General features: G+C 38.9%; 1 long non-coding RNA gene and 1 other non-coding gene across 2 annotated transcripts in view; both read right to left on the reverse strand.

The window, feature by feature from the left end:
• The window catches only part of LOC134760995 (uncharacterized), a 55570-nt gene that overhangs the window by 26504 nt on the left and 6005 nt on the right, over nucleotides 1-23061 (reverse strand). The window lies entirely within an intron of this gene.
• Nucleotides 20817-20920, reverse strand: LOC112132920 (small nucleolar RNA U13). Its single transcript, XR_002914621.1, has one exon. It is a non-coding gene; the product is annotated as a small nucleolar RNA U13 (small nucleolar RNA).

The raw sequence follows: 23061 nt of genomic DNA on the forward strand, positions 1-23061 counted from the left end.
TGAAGATTAGGAGAACTGGAGATTAATTTGGAGCCTAAGTGTCGCCTCAAATTTTGTTGTATTTAATGATGATGGGTCATTATTTGGCCGTTCTTAAACTTTACTCTTTTAAACTGTTAGAAACTCTCTTTTTTTTCCCCTGTCATCTGCTTAAGGTAGGAATGGAAAGAAAACTGATGAAGCTGATTAAAGAAAGATTTGATGGCATAGCTAGCACCAGCTGTCTGTAAGGAGAGGAGAAATGGGTGACCTGTCTAAAGAGAAAAGAGAAGACATAAACAATCTAAAGCAATCTTGCATGGGAGGGGCAGGAGAAAAATCAGCTACCAGTTATCTAAGCAGGTGATTCCCCAGGGCATTGGCCATCAGAAACCTCAGTTTTCAGTTTTTTTCCTTCCTACCTTTGCATGATGTCTTGCTGGAAACAGGACATGAGGAAATCGTAAATCAGTCTTAGAAAATAGGAGGGTGGTGTTACAATGAGAACACTTGGACACAGGATGGCGAACATCACACACCCAGACCTGTCGTGGGGTGGGGGGAGGGGGGAGGGATAGCATTAGGAGATGTATCTGATGCAAATGACGAGTTAATGGGTGTACCACACCAACATAGCAGATGTATACATATGTAACAAACCTTCACATTGTGCACATGTACCCTAGAACTTAAAGTATTATATAAAAAAAGAAAAAAAAATAGGAGGGTGGTCTTGATTTGACTCCAAAGACCATATTATAAAAAGAAAAAGTAGGGGAAATATGCCTAATAAATATCTGTTGATTGATTAATAAGTGACCTGGTTTTAGGAGAAACAGTGAGTAATAACCCTGCTTTTAAGAAGTCTGGTCTGGACAAGCCCTAGTAACTTGTAGCTCATGCTCTCACAATGCTGGTCCACTTTCTAGTTCCTCTAAATTTATGTCCCATGTGAACTAGTCCTTATGGGCTGTGCTTCATGAGCTAACCTTGAAATTATCTTCTCACCAAAACTCACATATCTTGTCCCCCCCGCACCCCCTGTTTGTAAGAACAAATGAATTGATGCTAATATGATAATAGGTGTTCAGAAATCAGTCTTTTCCAAGTAACACCAACATTGTGTGTGGACTTTTGGGAAACAGCTCATTATCTCAGATTAATAATTCTCATTGTCAATATTGCACACACCATGGCAGGTTTGGGGAAGAGTGTGCATATTTTCATCAGGTGAGCCTTTCAATGAGCCTCAAAAAATTATTCGTTCATGCCTTTTTCCGTACACGTATATGCTTCCATTCTGTTATTCGCTAAAGCTGTATTATAGTTTTTTATTCATGTCATTAACTTCCCACTAAACTGAGTTTTTTTGATGTTAGGGCCATGCCTTATTCATTTGCTATTTGCAAAGCCAAAGAGTACTTGATGTAGAGTTGGTTTACAATAATGTGCAATTCAGTTAGCTTGAAATAATGGGAGGTATCTGTTTTATCCCCAGCAAGCAAATGGTTACCTTGTATAACAGGAACAAATTAGGTGGACCCTGAATGGTTTAAAAATCACTTTTAAAGAGATGGTTTACAGAGATTTAAAAATAGCACTAAATATTTCACAAGATAAAATTGATACATTTATATCTACCTTATTCTCATCTGGTAATTTATAGAATGTATAGACTGCTACATTCCATACATTGTATGTCCACATGTAGTAACCTTTCCGAGTTTCCTAACCATAGACTCAATGAAGAAGGCAGGATGAAGAGGTAGTATGGTTTGGGGAGTGGTGGTAGGATAGTAGGAAAAATTTAGGTGCTGTGGCTCAGAGAGGGGTAAAAACTGAGGAGCTTGTGGGGATAGATGGGAACAATAATCAACTTATTTTCTGCTTGTAGAATTTGGAGTATGAGGCATATAAAGGCATTTGTTTAATCTTGAAAAATGTTCCTATAAAGTGACTTCATGCTTTGTCTATTTCTTTATCATGCAGGGCAGAAAAAAGGCATCAGAAAGCAAGACAAGGGTGAAGGTGTGACTCAGTTCTTCCCTTTCTTAGAAAAAAACCTGAGAGATGAGTAGTTGGTTACACCTTTCAGTTTTATTCAAGTTTCTGTAATTACCTTTTTTGAAAGTTAGTGATGATGTGCCTTCAAAATTGATCATGTTTGTCCTGAACATAGCAACAACTGATTTTGGTATTTCCCCTCAGTTTCCCAGGGTTTGCCCTAAGGGGAAAATTGCTTGACTTCCTATTTCTGTAACTCTATCCTCACATAGTGGCAGGTATCCTGGTGCTCCAAAGGAAAGGCCCTTAAGAGAGAAGCCTTCATGCCAGGTTTGTCCAGGACATACTACCCCTAATGTGATGTAGGTGTTTGGAAGCATCTATGTGATTCTACACTCCTAGAGAACAGGTATGAGTTTTTCTCAGTGTTAGATAATTGGCAAATACTCAACAAAACTTATACTGGTGCTGACACAGGATTCTTCTCAGCCACTTTGCCAACTGGTGACCTCCATGGCCAGTGATGCCCCCCCACCACTCAGGCCTCACTGAACACCAGGCTTGCCACTGGAGGCACCCTGCCTACTTGGCCCACCTGTGTTATAGCTTGTACCCAATGTTCGGTGGTTCCCGAGCTCTTGTCCTATGTCCAAGAAGAATGAGAATACACTGACGATTTGAAGGGTGAGGATAGCAGAGAAGAATTTTATGGAGCAATAGAACAGCTCTCAGCAGAGATGGGATGTAGGGGTGGTTCCCCAACCCCACAGTTGGGTGGTTTCTCTCTCAGTGTGGCTGGTTCTAGGGCTTTTTATGGACTCAGAATGGGGAGTGCATGCTGAGTGGTTTGTGACTATGCAAAAAAGGTTAAAGTAAAGACACCATTCAAAGGTGGGCACAACAATGCAGAAAACCAATTAGGAAAGGGTAGGTATATGTAAAATAGGCGAAGGGTGGGGATCAGTCAGAGGAAAGCATGCCAAACAGGAAGACAGCTTCTCAATTGGGTCTGTGGATTTACCCAGGACTTGTAGCTAGGCTTTAAACGGTCTTCGGCTTGAAGGTGGGGTTTCACCGGGGACCCACCCCTATCTGCCTAGGCATTTGACTGCCTCCTGTCACTGCTACTATGAAACCATCAAAGGTTTATGTAAAGGAGGCACTCTGGACATATTCTGGATCAGCAGGGCTGCCTGATGTAAAAACTCTTTATAAAAAGGTTTGTGTAATAACAATTGTTAACTATTTTCTAAAATGAATGAAGAAAACCCATTTTTGATTCAGATTTTAAATTGCTCTTGCTTGGAAGGTACAGAAAAATAAAATAGATTAGAAATTCTTCAAAATTTGAGGGAAAACTATATTATAGTGATTTGAAAACAGATATTGGTTATTATTATGTTTTTTTGAGACAGAATCTCACCTTGTCACCCAGGCTGGAGTGCGGTGGCATGATCAGGGCTCACTGCAGCCTTGACCTCTGTGGCACAGGTTATCCTCCCACCTCAGCCTCCCAAGTAGCTGAGACTAGAGGCACCTGGCACCACTCCTGGCTAATCTTTGTATGTTTTTGTAGAGATGGAGTTTTTCCATTTTGCCCAGGCTGTTCTTGAGAGACTCCTGAGCTCAAGTGGTCTGCCTGCCTCGGCCTTCCAAAGTGTTGGGATTACAGGTATGAGCCATTGCGCCAAGCTTGATTTAATTTTCTACTTGCTTTGTAGTGATAATTGGTTGGGATGTCTCCTCCCCTGCCTTTTTTCTTTTGCCATGGACACCACTTTTCTACTTTTAAAGTTATCATATAGGAAACTTTTGAGAAATAATTTTTTCCTCAAAGAATTTATACTTTCTGCTATCTCAGTACCATATTTACTATAAGTGAGGGAACGTTAATGATCTAAATTAAAGAAAAATTTATTTTTTACATTTTCTTTTTGAAGTACTATTTGAGTTTGGGATGCCACAAATAAAATGAGCACCTACATCTCCTTCTGTCATTTAGTGACAATTTTATTTCTGGCAAATAATCAATAATTCATGTTGCAATTTTTACCAGGAAAAAGTATTTAGTGGCCTATTTCCAGAGCAGATGATATTCTTCAAAGTATGAAGATAAGGAGACTGTTAGGTTGAAATTGCCTTTTTAAAACGTTGCCTGTTTCTTTTAAAAATGTAAAAGTAAAGGTAATTTTATTTCTACAGAAATTTATTTTCCTTATGAAATGATATCCATGACACAGTAGTGGATGATCTTTCTTCTTCATAAAAGAAAGCTCTAAAACACATGTTGAGGATTAGAAATACCTTCCATTCAACACTGCGGGCCAGGGGAAATTTTTCCATTGCTTCAGTTTTTCTTATTTTACTTTCAGATTTGCCAGTGATGTTTCAAAGTCAAAATTCAACTTGGAATGGCAAAGCTTCAAGCTTAAATGGACTTTCCATTAATGAACAGGTTTAGACATTCTATTTTGAGGACAGTCTTAATTTTGACTTGAAAATATAAAAGTGATAGCTTGGAAAGATCTATAAAATCAAATGGTTCCTCTCAGTTTTATTAAACCATGCTGGAGAGAGTAGGAATCTGATAATGTTAATGAGCATGCTATAAAACACTAGCTTTGCCAGTATTTCTGTGCTGTCCAGGCAGGAGCCACACTGACTGATGGCATTGAATCATTTCTTCTTGTTCCTGGCCTGTGATATACTGTGCTGCTCTCTGTGGACACGTTTACATCAGTACCTCACAGTGACCCTCTCTTGAGATGTCTCAACAGTGCACCAAGTGAAAGTCCTTGCTATCTGTTTCAGAACTCTCTGGATACAGAGGAGAAAGTTACATGGCAACCTGCAGAGATAAACATGTTAACTTGCAGTTCAGTTGCCCTAATGTTTCCATCTAAGTGTCTTAGAAAATTTTGTCCCCAGCACTGTTTGATTTAGAGAATAGGGTTGGGTTAAATTATTACCTAAAATATTCACTGTTGAGATCATCTTTTATTGCCAAATGATGTGAACCAAAACATAATGTTTTTAACCTCTCAACTTTTATACTGATTTAAGGAGGAAATAATAGTACTTCTTTCCAGATTATAAAACTGTGCCTCAGGAGCAGAAAGAGGAAGTGAAAAATCTTGAAAATGTTTCCACTTCAGGTTTCCTTCTGTTATCTAGAAGACTGGAAAATATGGTAATTCTAGCCAAGAGAAGTGGTCAGGTAAGACTCAGTTTTCTAGTATTAATCTACTTGTTAAAACCTAAGCCGTGATCGTATAGAACTCACAAGCCCACTCAGGCCTAGAAACTTAACTCCTATTCCAGCTGCTACTGAGCAGGGAAGTGAGTTGTGTTGATGGGCACATGCAATGTCTCTATCTTGCCTCTCCCCTTAAAGTGACGTCTTGTTGCTTTGCATGCTTTGAGTTGCTCATAACTTCCAGCTCTGGCATCCTCTTCTCTTCTGGCCATGGTGACCTGTGTGTACTCATGGTTTCTATGTGAGCTCAGTGTCTGAGTTTCAAAGTCATAACTTCACAAAAGGCTGTGTCTGAGGTTGTGCAACACAGTGCTGAGTGGATGAGAGCCCAATGTCCGTTGGACTGAGTGGCTACAAACAGAGGCTGAAGGTACAATCTGTTGTTAAAGTGGCCAGTAGAAAGTGGCAGATAAACAATACCACTTCTTTCCTCCTTGTCCAGAAGCTAGACACTCTTGTTAAGAAGAGTAGCTAAATAAAAGCGGTTGTTTTGTGAATATTATCAAATTTACCTTTCCAAAGGGATAAATTTTTATGAGGATATTGTTATTCTTTTTTATATGCCTATCTTTGGTCTGCTACTTGCTTGGGTATCCTGTGTGATTCTGAAATTATTGAAAAATGTGACAACAATCACCCCTCATTTACCCATGGTAAAACTTTATATCTTCTTGACAGGGAGGTCAATTTCTTCTCAGTGTTATTTAATCTGAGTTAGGAGAATGCAAAATAATTTTCATATTTGGCTAATCAAAACATAAAAGTAGATATGGGTGAATTTGCTTCATTAAAAGTCACCTGATTACTTCACGATTAGTATTTCAACTCATTACTTTCTGGGGCTGATTACATAAGAGAGCATGCCCTTCTAAGTTTCCAAACACCTTTTCTTCAGACAGTTCTAGAACAGTGCAGAGTGTAAAAATAAAGTCTACAGTGAATCACAAATATTGGCTAAATAGGGATCAGAAAGAGAAGAGGGGAAATAGGTTATGATAAACATATACTTTAAAAACCATTATTTGAACTAAGCTTTCCTTAATGAGTTACATTTAGGTTTACATTTTATTGCTGACTTGTAAGAAATCAGGTGTTTAGGGCATGGTCAAGGAGAACCTGGAGGGACCAGGGTGTGGTTTCCAGTCAACAATGCTGGTGAGAATCTGAGACACAGGTAGGTTTGTGGTGCAGAAGAAGGTGGGGAGAAGGTTCAGAAACGCTAGTAACTGAGCTGTAGATAATGGTTTCAAAGTCAGGGTGGGCTGAGGTCAGCATCAAAGCAGGCAAGCCAAAGGTGAATATTTCTCAAGTCAAGTCAGTGGGTGCCAGAAGCTGCTACTGAATGCAGGAGTCCAACACAGGAGTACTGAAGTCTAAATTGGGGCCTGGTATGGAAGAGTCCATGGCAGGTAAAGGGATAAAAAATCGGTGAACAAAAGGCACTCTGTAGAGGTTGGCTTTCATCATAAGGAAGTTTCCTGTTCCTGCTCCCAGGTTTAAATGGCTGCTGAGAGGCAAGAACTTCTGTCCTGCTGCTGCCTAGGCTCTGCATTAGAAGCAGGCAATTGGAAGGGCCTAGTGGGAGCTGGGAGGTGAAGGCAAGGAATGGTAGTGTGAAAATGACCCAGGGATGCATAGTTTCCCAGGGGAAGCCCTGCTGTGCTGGCCACTTAGTTACTCAGCTGGTTTTTAATTCTGAAATGTATATTAGGCTATATACATAGACTTGGTCTAAGGATTCTTCTTTTTTGTGAATTAGTCTACATAAATCCATACCAAATGAAGTCTCTGAAATGCAATGGAAAACATTCAGTACATGCACATAGTTCTGCCTTAAAGTAATAACCTCTAGACATAGTATTGAAAAGTAAACACGGCTTAATGTCTACTTGATGGCATATGCATTAGTCCATTTTCATGCTGCTACAAAGAACTACCTGAGACTGGGTAATTTATAAAGAAAAGAGATTTAATTGACTCAGAGTTCCACAGGCTGTACAGATGAGTGGCTGGGAAGCCTGGGGAAACTTACAATCATGGCAGAAGGCAAAGTTGATGTAAGCATGTCTTACCATGGCAGAGCAGGAGAGAGAGATAGAGTGAGTGAGAGACTGCCACATACTTTTAAACTATCAGATCTTGTGTGAACTCACCATCATGAGAACAGCAAGGGGGAAATCAGTACCCGTGATCCAATCACCTCCTACCAGGCCCCTCGCCTGACATGTGGGGTTTACAATTTGACATGAGATTTGGGTCAGGGCATAGAGCCAAACGATATTATTCCACTCCTGGGCCCTCCCAAATCTCATATCCTTCTTACATTTCAAAACTAACCATGCCTTCCTAACAGTCCCCCAAAGTCCTAACTCATTCCAGCATTAACTCAAAAGTCCAAGTCCAAAGTCTCATCTGAGACAAGGCAAGTCTCTTGTGCCTAAGAGCTTGTAAAGTAAAAAAACAAGTAGTTACTTCTGTGATACAATGGGGGTATGGGCATTGGGTAAATGCTCCCATTCTAAAAGGAAGAATTTGGCCAAAACAAAGGGGCTACAGGTCCCATGCAAGTCTGAAACCCTGCAGGGGAGTCATTAAATCTTAAAGCTCCAAAATAATCACCTTTGACTCCATGTCTCACATCCAGGGCATGCTGATGCAAGAGGTGGGCTCCCAAGGGCTTGGGCAGCTCCGACGCTGTGGTTTTGCAGGGTATAGGCCCCAGGGCTGGTTTCACAGGCCGGCATTGAGTGCCTGTGGCTTTTCCAGGAAGATGGTGCACACTGTTGGTGGATCTACCGTTCTGGGGTCTGGAGGATGGTGGCCCTCTTCTCACAGCTCCACTAGGCAGTGCCACAGTGGGGACTCTGTGTGGGAGCTCCAATCCCACATTTCTCTTCTAAACTGCCCTGGCAGAGATTCTCCATGAGGGCTCCTCCCTGTAGCAGACTTCTGCCTGGACATCCAGGCATTTCCATACACCCTCTGAAATCTAGGTGGAGGTTCCCAAACCTCAATTCTTGCCTTCTGTGCATGCACAGGCCCAACACCACATGGAAGCCACCAAAGTTTGAGGCTTGCACCCTCTGAAGCCACATCTCAAGATGAGCTGTACCTTGGCCCCTTTTAACCATGGCTGGAGCTGGAGTGGCTGGGACACAGGGTGCCATATCCTGAGGCTGCACAGAGCAGCAGAGCCCTGTGCCCAGCCCAGGAAACCATTTTTCCTTCCTAGGCCTCTGGGCCTGTGATGGGAGGTGTTGCCATGAAGATCTCTGAAATGCCCTGGAGACATTTTCCCCATTGTCTTGTCTATTAACATTCAGCTCCCAAAAAAACAAGAAGAAAAAGAGGAAGAAAGAAAGAAAGAAAAAGAAAGAAAGAAAAACATTCAGCTCCTCATTACTTATTCAGATTTCTGAAGCCAACTTGAATTTCTCCCTAGAAAATAGTTTTTTCTTTTTTACTGCATGGTCAGGCTGTAAATTTTCCAAACTTATGCTCTGCTTCCCTTTTAAACATAAGTTCCAAACTCAGACCACCTTTTTGTGAGCACATATGATTATATGCTTTTAGGAGAATCCAGGTCACATCTTGAACACTTTGGGGCTTAGAATTTTTTTCCACCAGATACCCTAAATCATCTCTTTCCAATTCAAAGTTTCACAGATCCCGAGAGAAGGGACACTATGCCACCAGTCTCTTTGCTAAACCATAGCAAGAGTAATCTTTGATCCAGCTCCCAATAAGTTCCTCATCTCTATCTGAGACCTCCTCAGCCTGGACTTCACTGTCCATATCACTATTAGCATTTTAATCACACACATTCAACAATTCTCTAGGAAGTTCCAAACTTTCCCACATTTTCCTGTCTTCTTCTGAGCCCTTTAAACTGTCCCAATTTCTGCCTGTTACCCAGTTCCAAAGTCATTTCCATATTTTCAGATATCTTTATATCAGTGCCCCACTCTCCTGGTACCAATTTTGTTTAGTCCATTCTCACACTGCTATAAAGAACTACCCGAGACAGGGTAATTTATGAAGAAAAGAGGTTTAATTGATTCAGAGTTCCACAGGCTTACCATGAAGCATGACTGGGAGGCCTCAGAAAACTTACAATCATGGCAGAAGGCAAAGGGGAAGCAAACACATCTTACCATGGTGGAGCAAGAGAGAGAGCAAAAGGGGAAGTGCCACACAGTTTCAAATAATCAGAACCCATGAGAACTCACTCACTATCAAGAGAAAAGCAAGGGGGAAGTCCACCCTCATGATTCAGTCACCTACCATCAGGTCTCTCCCCCAACATGTGGGGATTACAATTAGAGCTGATATTTGGGTGAGGACATGGAGCCAAACCATATCAGCATAAAGAGCAAACTGCCATTGAATGTTGTTGCTACTCTCTTTTTAGTAAGATTGATTGATTTTATGTTTATAGGAATTGTATTTTTGTTGTCAATTATCCATTTTACAAGTTTATTTCTGGTTTCACTCTTAAATGCCTATTTTTGGACTAAAAAAGTAATGTGTTCCCTCATTTTTAGTTCTCATTTGAGAATGAGGCACCACTACTTCCTACTAATTCTGAATACTTTATTTTTAAATTACCATTTATTGAGTGTGTCTATGGGTTAAGTACTTTATATGCAATATTTCATGGCATTATTTTTACAACTGCCTTCAGCAGTGCTCTCAATCTGTTAAAGATGTTAAATTTGTCTTCCAGCAATTCACAGCTGTGGGGCCTCACAGTCGTTTCCACACAAAATTTAGCGTGACTGATTGGAAAAATGAATAGACATTATCCTTTCTGAGTTGCCCCTTCTTAAGGACATTACCCAATCAGTAATGCAGCATTAATGCTGAACCCTAATGAAAGGCTGAGCAAATGTATTTTTCATTCTTTATGATGGTTTTAAAAAGTTATTATAAAATAATAAATCCTCATTTGAAACTAATTTTGAAATTACATAAAAGTGTGAAGAAAACAAATCAATACTCTCTCTCTACACATAGCTATTATTGTTTTGATGTCTTTCCTGCTAGTCTTTTTTTCTACCCATATGTATTTTAAGTAATTAGAATAATACTCATTTTCTCCAGATATTATACAAAGAGCATTTTCATTAAAATTATTTAATAATTTTCAAAAACATTTCACTACGTAGATCAGATGTAGAAAGCTGATGATATGGAGGCCAAGTATGGCCCATAGACATATTTTCTTTGGACTTTAAAATATTAAAAATGTTTGAATTAGTTGTCAGTATTTTAAAACCAGGAGATTTCACATTCACTAGCCAACTTCACTAGTCTAGGTGACTGGTTTGGTCCCCCTTGGCATGTTCTTTGAGAGTTCTGAGATGGCCCTACCAAAACTTACTCTAGCCATTTACATATAGTGATCTGTTTTAGATTATTTCAAATTTTTAAATTGTCAGAATGAACACTATAAGGAATATTATCATATTTTCTGCATTTCTGAATGTTTCCTTAAGAACTATTTTGAAGGTAGATTGATTTCATTGAGGTTTCAAGTGTTTATTTATTTATTTATTTATTTATTTATTATTATTATACTTTAGGTATATCTCCCAATGCTATCCCTCCCCCCTTCCCCCACCCCACAACAGTCCCCAGAGTGTGATGTTCCCCTTCTTGCATCCATGTGTTCTCATTGTTCACTTCCCACCTATGAGTGAGAACATGCGGTGTTTGGTTTTTTGTTCTTGCGATAGTTTACTGAGAATGATGATTTCCAATTTCATCCATGTCCCTACAAAGGACATGAACTCATCATTTTTTATGGCTGCATAGTATTCCATGGTGTATATGTGCCACATTTTCTTAATCCCAAAGGACTATTTTTTTTTTTAATTATACTTTCTTGACATTAACTTGACAACAGCCTTCTTTCCATTTGGCCAATCTGTTCATACTGTCAGCTAAGCTGGGTCTCAGACTGACTGCATGGGCATTAGCCAGACCAGGCCTCCTGCTTGTCTGGGATGGAGGGGCTCTCAGCAGCCAGCAAGAGAGTATGCCCAGGCCTGACTTTCCACTCACCTCTTTGCTCACATTAATCTGGCCCAGGTCTCCTTTATTATTTTTAAAATCAAAGATGAGTTAGTGCAAGTGAGGTTGTTTTACGTTTAGTTTAGTTTAGTTTTTTAGGCAGGGTCTCACTCTGTTGCTCAGGCTAGAGTGCAGTAGTGTGATCATGGCTCATTGCAGCCTCGATCTCCTGGGCTTAAGCCTACCTCAGTCCCCCCACCCATTGCAGGTAGCTGGGATTACAGGCATGTGCCACGACACTTGGCTAATTTTTGTATTTTTTGTAGAGACTGGAGTTTCACCATATTGGCCAGGCCTTAAACTCCTGACCTCAGGTGATCCACCCACCTTGGCCTCCCAAAGTGTTGGGATTACAGGCGTGAGCCACTGTACTCAGCCACAAGTAAGTTTTGTGATGTTTATTCAATGTACTGGAATATAATGTCACTATAACAATGAATTTTTACTTTAATTTTTAAAGATATTCTTTTTATTCTCAGTTACAAATTTTGGGGGATTGTTTCAGTGTATGACTATACTTCAGTGCTTATAAAAAATATTTGCTTTATGTGATAAAAGTCCCTACTGAATAAAGTTTGTCAATACTACACAAAATGAGAAGCCGGTAATTATTATTTAAATAATTACCCTGACCATATATTTCTTTATTCAGTGATTTATTCTTCAACAATAAACGTCAAAGAAAAAATAAATGTCTAAAAGTGAATAGAAGATCAGTGTGTCTTAATGTTCAAAATGTTGACCTGGGCTTTAGAAAACAAGATAAGGATAAACAGGTCTTCTTTTGCTGTAAACATTACTCTGGATATTTTACCTTAATATCTACATAGAAAGATGAATAACTTTCATTATCTAGTTGGGAAGTCAGGACACAAATACGTGAAATGATTCAGAGAAGAAAATTAAGTACAGTCATGTATTCGCTTAACGTCGGGGATAAATTCTGTGAAGTACATTCTTAGGCAATTTTGTCATTGTGTGAACATCCTATGGTGTACTTACACGAACCTAGATGGTATAGCCTATTACACACCCGGCACCAGGAAATTTAAGGAGTTTTTAATTAGAAACAAAGAAGCTCAAAAGGCATAAGAATGACAAAATGAACTTTGAGGACTCAGGGGGAAGGGGTGGGAAGGGGGCAAGGGATAAAAGACTACGAATTGAGTGAAGTGTACACTGCTTGTGTATGGGTGCACCAAAATCTTACAAATTTTGGTGATTTTGGTGACGGGTGCACCAAAATCTTACAAATCACCACTAAAGAACTTACTCATGTAACCAAACACCACCTGTTCCCCAATAACCTATGGAAATAAAAAATTAAAAAAAAAAGAAACAAGGAAGCTTAGATTCGTTCTCACTTTACAGCAGAAAGTATTACATATCCAGTTTTAGAAATGTTTTTTTCTTCTCCGTGGGTCTCTCCTGAGTTTTTCTTTTGTTTTGTTGGTATTAGAATGCTAGGTGGTAAACTTGAGGGTGGGCAGAAAGTCGAATGGTGGGCTAACAGCTTAGTCTTGAAGAATGTAAAGTTTTCTTCCAAGTTTCATGAGCCATTTATAGTCCAGCCTAATTAGCTAATTAGCATAATGTTACTAAGACAAAGATCACAAATTTCATTTCCCTTTATTTAAACATGGGCTTCTTAACTTGCTCTGTTCTTTGGTAACAGAATTTGCTCCTAATTGTGAACTCACCAGTTTGCAAATTCATGCTGTTGACACCGGGGTATTGGGAATTTCAGAGAACGGATCAATGCAAATCAGTTTCTGCTACTAAAACATGCATATTTGTATCCATATGCACATACATCTGTATGTGCACACATGCTACTCGAGATCCATGCCTTGCCCATAGTAGATTCATGCTTTCTTAGGACCCTGACCATGTATTTCTTTATGCACTAATTTATTCTTTAACAATAAATGTCAAAGAAAAAATAAATGACTAAAAGTGAACAGATTAGTGTGTCTTAATGTTCAAAATGTTGACCTGGGTTTTAGAAGACAAGATAAGGATAAACAAGTCTTCTTTTGCTGTAAACATTACTCTGGATATTTTACCTTAAATCACCATAGCATATCATTGCATAAACTTAAGAGGAACAAAACTACTAATTTTGAACCCTTTGGCAGGGAAATTAACTAGCATGAGCATTCTTTCAATAAGCATGTTGGAATCCATTTTCAAAGCTGTTCCTAGGTCATCAGATGAGTATAAAAGAGGCATCAAGTATTTCCATCACCTTCAACAGTTGTAAAGTTCAGAAAACAATGATATCTTTCTTCACTTTTTCAGACACATGAGTTCTTAGTTGGTCTAAGAGAAAAGCATCATTGAATAGTAATGGTAGCCAAGTTTCCCTGGGAGGGAATAGTGACTTCATAGCTTGTAAACATGGCATTGACACACACTGACCTGTCTGCAGCTTTGACCTCATATGACACATTTCTAAATTCTTGTCTGTGCAATTTTGGGGTCCAAAGGAACGGCAAGAGAGAAGGTGAGTTGAAGCACTTGGAGCCAGGAGGAGCTGATACTTTAAAAAGCAGTAAAGACAGTTTGATAGAGCAACAAAAATTAATTGGTAAAGACCAAGTGAGTCATAGAATGCAAATGATAAGAGAGGGATTGGAAATTGGACCAAACTAGGATAGAGTGGAGCAAGAGCAAGGTTAGGGACAAAACAAGGGGATTCCAGGTTTACAGAGTAGGATTGCCTGTGACCTGCTTTTATGGGCTGCTGGCTGAATGCTGCATGAGCAGTTTGGTATAATTTAAAGAATGGGATGGACAACACAAGACTCAGAAACTTTATTTTAATGACATAATGCTACCTTGGTTAGATTCCATAGTTCCAGATCTGTGTTAAAAATAAGTAAAGAGTTGATGTAGAAAAACAAAAGCAAAAACAAAACAGGATAATGTATTCTGATTTGTGTTAAACATTCTTAGATCTGAAAAGATATTAAGACAACTTTTGAAAAACTGCCTTATGTCAACAGAACTACTTCCTGTTGCTAAACATAAAGGGGCATCTTGAATAACTTAGTTGGCCAGAGTGTTTTCACCATCCAGACTAGGATGTCCTTAATCTTCTGTACCACTCATTAATAATGGCTCTTTGCTTGGTAATGGAGAGATACAATAGTGACAGTCCAGATAAATTTCCTGACCATAAATCCCTTCCATTCAAATGGGGTCCAGGGTTCATGGTGAGAAATATGGACTCCTATTAACATGAAACTATCTGACATTCGTACTACAAATGGCAAGAGCTGTGAGGCAGAGTGGAAAAACCACTATTTGAGGAAAGAGGGTGGTTAGGACTTAACTTTCAGTTGTGGAGCCATAGATGAACCCCAAAATAACTAAGTAATCTTGGTCAAGTTACTTCTCTGAATTTTGAGTTCCTCATATAAAAAGTAAGGAGATTATCAGCCATAAAATGGGGTGAATTAACGGCATTTGTAGCAACCTGGATGAGATTGGAGACTGTTATTCTAAGTGAAGTTACTCAGGAATGGAAAACCAAACATCGTACGTTCTCACTGATACGTGGGAGCAAGGATATGAGGACACAAGGGCATAAGAATAATACAATGGACTTTGGGGACTTGGAGGGAAGGTACCCTCTGTGGATAGATGGTTAATGCTCACTATTTGTAAAAACTTAAGTTTTCCCATCAGTTTTTCGTCCAGACCCCTCCATCTACAACCAGCTTAAGATATGAAAAAGTCAACCAATGATTTGATCAGCTTGCAAAGGTGAGTTGGATAGTGTTTCTTATATAAATCTTCACAAAAGGCTGCATTTATGGCAGTAGTTAGTAGCATCAGCAAGCAATTCTACCTATAAGCAGGAAGTCATGGGCAGTGAGTTAAACTCTAGGGGCAACCTATGTAGTAACCAAAGTAACCAAAGATACTAAAAAGGCTTATATTTGGAAAAAAAATCTAACAATAGCTTGATGATAGAAAAAACTGTCAAGGCTTGATATTAGAATTATTTTGGGAATTCTTGCCTTTCATGGTAACCCCCAAAGCTTCTTTGTTAATCTGAGTGCAAATCTTTCTTCTATGGGACGTAATATATGAGTAGTAAACACAGGTTGCTCTGTGACAGCTGGTATTTTATGGCTAAGCTCAGTTCCAAAATAATTAGATAAAATGTCAGTGGTAAGAAACAGAAATTTATATTTATGCTAATGTGCTAGCTCAAAATTGAAGTAAACATTACTTGACATTTTGGAGACTGTCTTTAGACAAAGACCTGTCAAGGGTTGCCTTTCCTATAGGTGATGAAGACTCAGCAGTAGCTCCTTTTGTGAAAGGAAAATATAAGTTGCATAGCTATGGTTTTATATATCTTTTGCTTTCACCTGTGTTTTGAAACATTGTATGGCTGCTTCTAACTTGTTCCTTTTTAAACCTTTTGATCCATCTCATCATTGGTCAGAGACAATACGGTATAGAAAAAAGGCAAAAAAAAAAAATTCTGGGAAGATAGGAATTCAAATCTGGGCTTCTTCATAGACTGTGTCATATTGCGGAAGAAAATTTACCCCTCTGAGCCTCAATGTCCTAATCTTTTAATTGGGAATAATAATAAGTCCTGGCCAGAAGTGTGGCTCATGCTATAATCGCAACACCTTAGGAGGCCAAGGCAGAAGGATTGCTTCAGGCCATGAGTTCAAGACAAGCCTGGGCAACATCATGAGACCCTGTCTCTACAAAAAAATTTTTAAAGAAATTATCCAGGTGTGGTGGTGCATGCAGGTAGTTCTAGCTACTCAGGAGGCTAAGGCAGGAGGATTGCTTGAGCCCAGACTTTTGAGATTGCAGTTAGTTATGGTCATGCCACTGCACTTTAGCCTGGTGATGGAGTGAGACTCCATCTCTGTATTAAAATTAATAGTAAGTCCAAACTCAAAGATATTGAATGAGATAGTATTTATGAAAAATTATATCTTAAACTACAAATGCTGTGTTATAATTACTATTCATTACATCATGAGCAGATCTGGAATCCTAGAAAGCAAGGTCTCTATAAAGCAATGAAATTTATTTAAGGGACAATAAGAATTTGCAAGTGAAGCATTCCTTAACTAGGAATGCTCTTCACAGAATTAGAAATATTTTTGTTCAATATAGTGTCCTGTATCTGTTGATGTACTTGGGCATGATCAGGTTTTGCAGATTCCAAGAAGAACAATCTAGATTTGGTGCACTGAGAATGTCTACTACCTAAGGGCCACATTGCCAGAGCACACCTTGTTCCCTCAGTCTTGTTTACCATCATTATTTGTTGATGGTATAACCAGTGGGATCCTCTGAGTATACAGCTGATGTTCAGGCTTTGCTTCAGTATCTTTTTTTTGTTCCCTTTTTAAAAAAATTAAATGGATTGAAGAAAAAGTTTGATTCTCATGGGTTGACACCATTTCCTTCTTTTATATATTTGGAGTTCCTTCTAGAATACATGGGGAATTTGTTATTAGTTTCTGTACCTGGATTATCTCAGCAGTATCTATCTACACAGTGGCACTAATTCTACTATCATGAAATTGATCCTTCTCAAGGGAGTTGTGGAAACATCCTTTATAAGGAGGCTGTTCCATTCAGACGAGCCACATGATATAATCGCACACCCAGTTTTGGCCATGTAAACAGAAAGATCTTTATCATCTTGCAGCATGGCTAGGGATCTTAACATTTTGGATATACAGGGTTTTGTGAAAAAATATTGTGAAAGTTATCTTTATTAGTATAGGTTTACCACGGTTGGAGTGACTTCTATTTTACTCATGGACATTTATGAGTACTGTTACAAATTCTGCGTCATGCTGGGCCCAGTCTGCTTCTCCACATTCAAGGTCACTATCTGTCAGGTGAATGGCTGGCTGTGAAAATTCTTGACATCATTTCGGTGACTGTAAAGAGCATACCTCTCTGAAAGTCGTCTTTCAGAGAGTTGCCTTTCCTTTCAATTTCCTTTCCTTGCATATGTAAGCAGAACACTGGTATGACTTTGCTCAGTTGGAACAGGGGTAGTGTGTCTTAATTGATCTTCAGATATCCTGAAGTTCCTGTGTTCTGATCACCCTGCTGAGAAAAGCACTTTACCAGGCTTTTTGGGTAACATTTATGTTAGGTCCTTCCCCTTTAATTTCTGTGAGGTGTAAAGTTTGTTCGAGCTTTTTCTCGGGTCATTACAAATGTCAAGATTGTTTAGCCAAGTGGCCATGACTGATGAACTCTGGATACAGGATAACCCCTTAACAATATTTTCTAAGAAAGTCTTAGTTTTGCAAAAATTATTGTGAGCTAATCCAAACCTAAATTCACTGCACTGAGAAACAGGGGTACAAAACTGTTAAATCTACAAACAATTCACTGCATACATCACAATAATAAGTAATAAATAGTAACAAGAATCGCTAGGTACTAGGGTGGTTACCATTATGTCTTACATTTCCTCACCCATTCTTTTGCTAATTATCAGAAAAGTACATAAAAGTCCTTTTGATCCTCACTGGCCAAAGGTAATGGACTGTATATAGATATCTGAACTCCTGTGGGGGTAGACAATATACTAGTTAGGATGTAAATCACATAAAAAATGAAAACACATGACAGAAAGAATTAAAAAGTTATATGGATGAATGCTGCATAGGAAAATATTTTTTTCCTACCAAAAACCTCATACATGCTAATAGAAAGAGAATGGGCTTTAAGAATATCAGAAAGAAATAACCGATTATTACTGAAGAAGCTGGTCCTGATGGAAAACATGTGCTTTCTTGTTTTTGAAGTTTGGGTAGGTTCTGTGTTCTCAGTGCTGCACACACTGTTGGAAACAGAAGGGAAATTGTTGTGAATTTTGTAAAAGTCAGGTTTAGTCATGCCCAGAACTGGGGACTTGAGTGCTCCCTGAGCCTCACATCTTTGGAATATGTGAGAGAACAGAAGAGGTTTTGCCAAGATTGGCTTTCCTTTCAGACTTTCCCTTCACTACATTCCAGAAGAGGGGAGCACATGGTGTTGGAACAGACCCACTATCAGTTTGTTTAGAATCACATGGCAAAACACTGTGGGTTACCAGGGCAGGCAGTTCATTTGCTACTTCTATTCATCTCCCATCCTGAGTTTTTAGGTAGTTTGGCGAGTTTTGGTTCTTTAAGAACAGGTTTAATTCAATGTCTAAAGTATTAAAACATTTTTCCTCCACTGAATGACAGTTAAACCACTTTCTCTGAGTACATAAGCCCCTCCATGGTTATAATTTAGGCAAGTTTGGAAGCTGTCATGCCATTAGGATACTTCTTAGTTACTCATCAAGTATTTATTGAGTGGCTGAAGGAACAATAATATTTTGATAAGTACTTGAGCAAGCATTAAAGATCAATAAGTCTGGGGATCTGAAAGATGCCTCAGTTTTATCCAGAGAAGAAGTTAGGCACTACAAGAATCAGAGTTAGTAATCATGCAAGCATAGTTTCCTGATAGATGAATAGGTGTCTTTTTAATTTTGAATACTATAGCTGGAGTGCAATTTTAAGCCTCTTACCACTTTTAGGAACTTCTAGTACAGAAAAAGGAAGATGTCCATAAGGATCTCCATGAGTGTGGACTGAACCACTTCATCAGCTGGAGAACAGGACAGCAGAGAGTATGTGCATCAACTGAAAGAGCCACAGCCTGTGGCCAGGAGGCAACTACACATGTTGGGGATCAGGAATCTGTCCAAATGTCATAAATTCACAATGTACTCAACGCTGTGCAATTAGAATGCTTATTCACCTAGAAAAGTCGTGCCCGCCAAGTCATATTTCTAGCATAACCACAAGAATTCGAAAGCTTCCTGGATTGAATATTAGCTGGGCCCTTTCCTGAAGGAATTGTCACACAGATAGAGAAGCAGCCAGGAGTCCACATTAGCCCTGAGCCCTGAGCATCTTCTTTCTTCAACAAGTGTTTATTGAACGCTTGCTGTATGCCAGGCACTGGGCAAGATGCATAGGGGACAAAGATGGATGAAGCACAGTCTGACCTTGAGGAGCTCACCAACTAGGTGGGAGACAAACATGTTCATAACTACTGATGAGAAAGTGTGATAAATTCTGCAGTACTGGTTGAACAAAGTGCTGTGAGCACAGGGGAGGGAGAGTGAAGCACTAGTTAACAACAGTGAAGAATTTTTGAGTTGAGAGGGTTTTTACAGGTTACCTAGTTCTTCTACCCAATGCAGGGATACTTACCATAGCATCCCTGGCTGATGGTCATTTAGTCTTTGCTGAATTTCCTTCTAGAAGTGGCTCAATGCATTTTCAGGCATCTCTATTAAATTAACTGATGCAAATGGTTATCTGAAAACTTGTCAGGCATTGTTCTGAGTCTATCATATCTATCATCTCATTTAGTCCTTACCTAAGGATGGGTACTTCTAATATTGCTTTTTTTTCTAGTGAACAACTAGTTTGCCAAGTTTACATATCCAACAATGGCTGGAACCAAGTCTTAATTCCACAGTCTGACTTCAAAGCTGTGTTCTTAATCTTAACCTTCCTGATACACTCATGTGTTTCTATTCTGCCATTTGCTGAGAAAAAGAGGAAGTTAAATTTCTCTCTTTTTTGACAGCTCTTCAAATATTTCCAGAGATCATTCGTGTGTCTGTGTCACCCATACCTGTGACATCCAACTCTTCTGTAGTCATTCACTCTAAGTTCTTTCAAATGTTCCCCAAAAGACATGTTTTTCAGACCCTTTACCATCCTAGCCATCTCTGAAGCCTCCCCTGTTTGTTGATGAGTCTCTTAGATGTCTGCAGAATCAATACAGCATTTCAGAAGTGGTCTGTCTACCACTGAATAAAATGAGTGTGGCATCTCTTTACCTGGAAAGTATTCATTTTTAGTGACAGCCACATCACATTCTTGACTTTCAATTTGCTGTCAAGAAAGCTCATAGGTCTATTTTCCCTACTAATTTTTTTTGCCTTAACTAAATTTATACATTATTTGCAGGATTTTTGGGAACATGCTCAATTCACCTTATTCTGAAAGCCATGTTCCTAATACCAGTTTAGAAAGATTGCTTAAGCCTTAATAAGAGATTCCTTTGGTGATATTGGTCATATTAATATTCATTTGGGACCTGTGTAAATATTTTAGTGGTAGTTAAGATTTAAAAACTTGAATATCCAGTCTTATAAAAGTTACAAGTCCCACCCTAACTACCACTGCAAAAACTTAGATAATTTAGAAGATCACTAGATTTTCAAGGTGAACCGGATTTTAAATATAAATCCTAGTATTTGATAGTATTGCAAAATTATTCTTGTAAAGTTACTTGAAGCACTGGTACTGATTAAGCTATTAAAAAGAAAAAATGAAGATACTTGAAGCTAAGTAGACTTAAGCATAAAATATATATTACGGAAACAAAAAGAGCCACTGAATGATGAAAGGATAATTATTTTACTTTATTACTTTCATGTCAGGTGGGTAATGTGCTGACATTGTAACAAGGTTTGAGGGAAGCACATTTCACACATGCATATAAAAACCCAACCATTATGCTTATAAACTACAAAAGGATTGAGAATTGTTTTTTACACTGATTGAAATTTGAGGAATACGGTTTGTTTTTCTAGGGCTTTCCCTGCTGGAAATGATCACCATGCATAATGGCTATATTTTAAATCAAATGTTATGCTCCACATTAGCAAGTTATTCATTTAATCAGGCATGGAAAACCCATCTTTCTGGGCCATATTTTTATGCTTAGGTTTAATAGTTTGCAGAATAACCTCAATAAGTTGTTTAAATCTGTTTTTGGAAAGGAGTCCTCAATCAGAATTCTCAAAGAACAGCTCTTGCTCAGGTTTCTCTCTGCACTCCTTCATTATAATTATCTGTATCTAGATCCGTGGTTCTCCAATTGGGTCCCTGGACCAGCAGCATCAGCATTGTCTGGGTCCATTCCCGAAGTGCACATCTCAGATGTCCCCCAGACCTGCTGCATCAGAAGCTAGGGGGATGGGGTCAAACACTGTGTGTTTTAATGTGTCTTCCACATAATTCTGATGCTTGCTAAGTTTGAGAACCAATGAGCTACATTATATCAAACTTTTAAAAATTATTCAATTATGTTGGGCCAAATTCTGATAGACCAGAATGAGGAGAAGTCTCTCCTTCTACTGCGATTACAGGTGGTCAGAGAACTTGGTCATGTGCCTGGCGGAGAAACGTCACTGCTGTGTTTCCCCACTCATATAAAAGAGTGAATTGTTTGCTCTTTCTTTAGGAAGTCAAACTAGGTATCCTGGAGTGCCTGGCCCTGAAACTGATAAAACAGCACTTATCTCAGCAGTCCAATCAAATTCTGCACCCTAATATAGAAAGAAATACCCTTAAGAAAAGATTCTTAAAGATAAGAAGATTCTCACTCTTTGAAAGTCTGCATGAAATAACTTAGCAACATAAATTTTAGCCAGAAGGAGCTTAGATAATTTCTTTAGTTTTATTGCTGTCAAAAGGAATATTCTGCTCAAATAGGTTAAGACTTTTTTTCTGATCTTAAAAGCCTCTAAAGACGGTCGCAATCACCTGTAATCACTGTTACTAAACTTAAAGTTTAATAGCTGTAAATGTCAGAAAATGCATTTTTTACATTTCCTATGTTATTTGCTGTGTTAGTGTCACATGGCAATTCAAGTATTGCCTAAAATCATTTTTCATAGTTGACAGTTTAGACACTTCAGTTGCCAAATTCTGTTGTGCTTTGAAGCAGATAACCCTCTAGGGCTTGTGAAAACACAGCTTTGGAGAAGATAACCCTCTAGGGCTTGTGAAGAGGGGACAAATCTGACTCTGCCCAAATCAGTACAGACTCTTCTCACCCCAACCCAAATCTCTTTTTTTTAAAAGTTTTTTTATTATTATACTTTAAGTTTTAGGGTATATGTGCACAACGTGCAGGTTTGTTACATATGTATACATGTGCCATATTGGTGTGCTGTACCCATTAACTCGTCATTTAGCATTAGGTATATCTCCTAATGCTATCCCTCTCCCCTCCACCCACCCCACAACAGTCCCCAGTGTGTAATGTTTCTCTTTCTGTGTCCATGTGTTTTCATTGTTCAATTCCAACCTATGAGTGAGAACATGCGGTGTTTGGTTTTTTGTCCTTGCGATAGTTTGCTGGGATTGATGGTTTCCAGTTTCATCCATGTCCCTACATCCATGTCCCTACAAAGGACATGAACTCATCATTTTTTATGGCTGCATAGTATTCCATGGTGTATATGTGCCACATTTTCTTAATCCAGTCTATCGTTGTTGGACATTTAGGTTGGTTCCAAGTCTTTGCTATTGTGAATAGTGCTGCAATAAACATATGTGTGCATGTGTCTTTATAGCAGCATGATTTATAATCCTTTGGGTATATACCCAGTAATGGGATGGCTGGGTCAAATTTCTAGTTCTAGATCCCTGAGGAATCGCCACACTGACTTCCACAGTGGTTGAACTAGTTTACAGTCCCACCAACAGTGTAAAAGTGTTCCAGTTTCTCCACATCCTCTCCAGCACCTGTTGTTTCCTGACTTTTTAATGATCGCCATTCTAACTGATGTGAGATGGTATCTCATTGTGGCTTTGATTTGCATTTCTCTGATGGCCAGTGATGATGAGCATTTTTTCATGTGTCTTTTGGCTGCATAAATGTCTTCTTTT

This window comes from Pongo abelii, chromosome 2 (assembly GCF_028885655.2).
Source record: "Pongo abelii isolate AG06213 chromosome 2, NHGRI_mPonAbe1-v2.0_pri, whole genome shotgun sequence".
Taxonomy (NCBI): Eukaryota; Metazoa; Chordata; class Mammalia; order Primates; family Hominidae; genus Pongo; species Pongo abelii.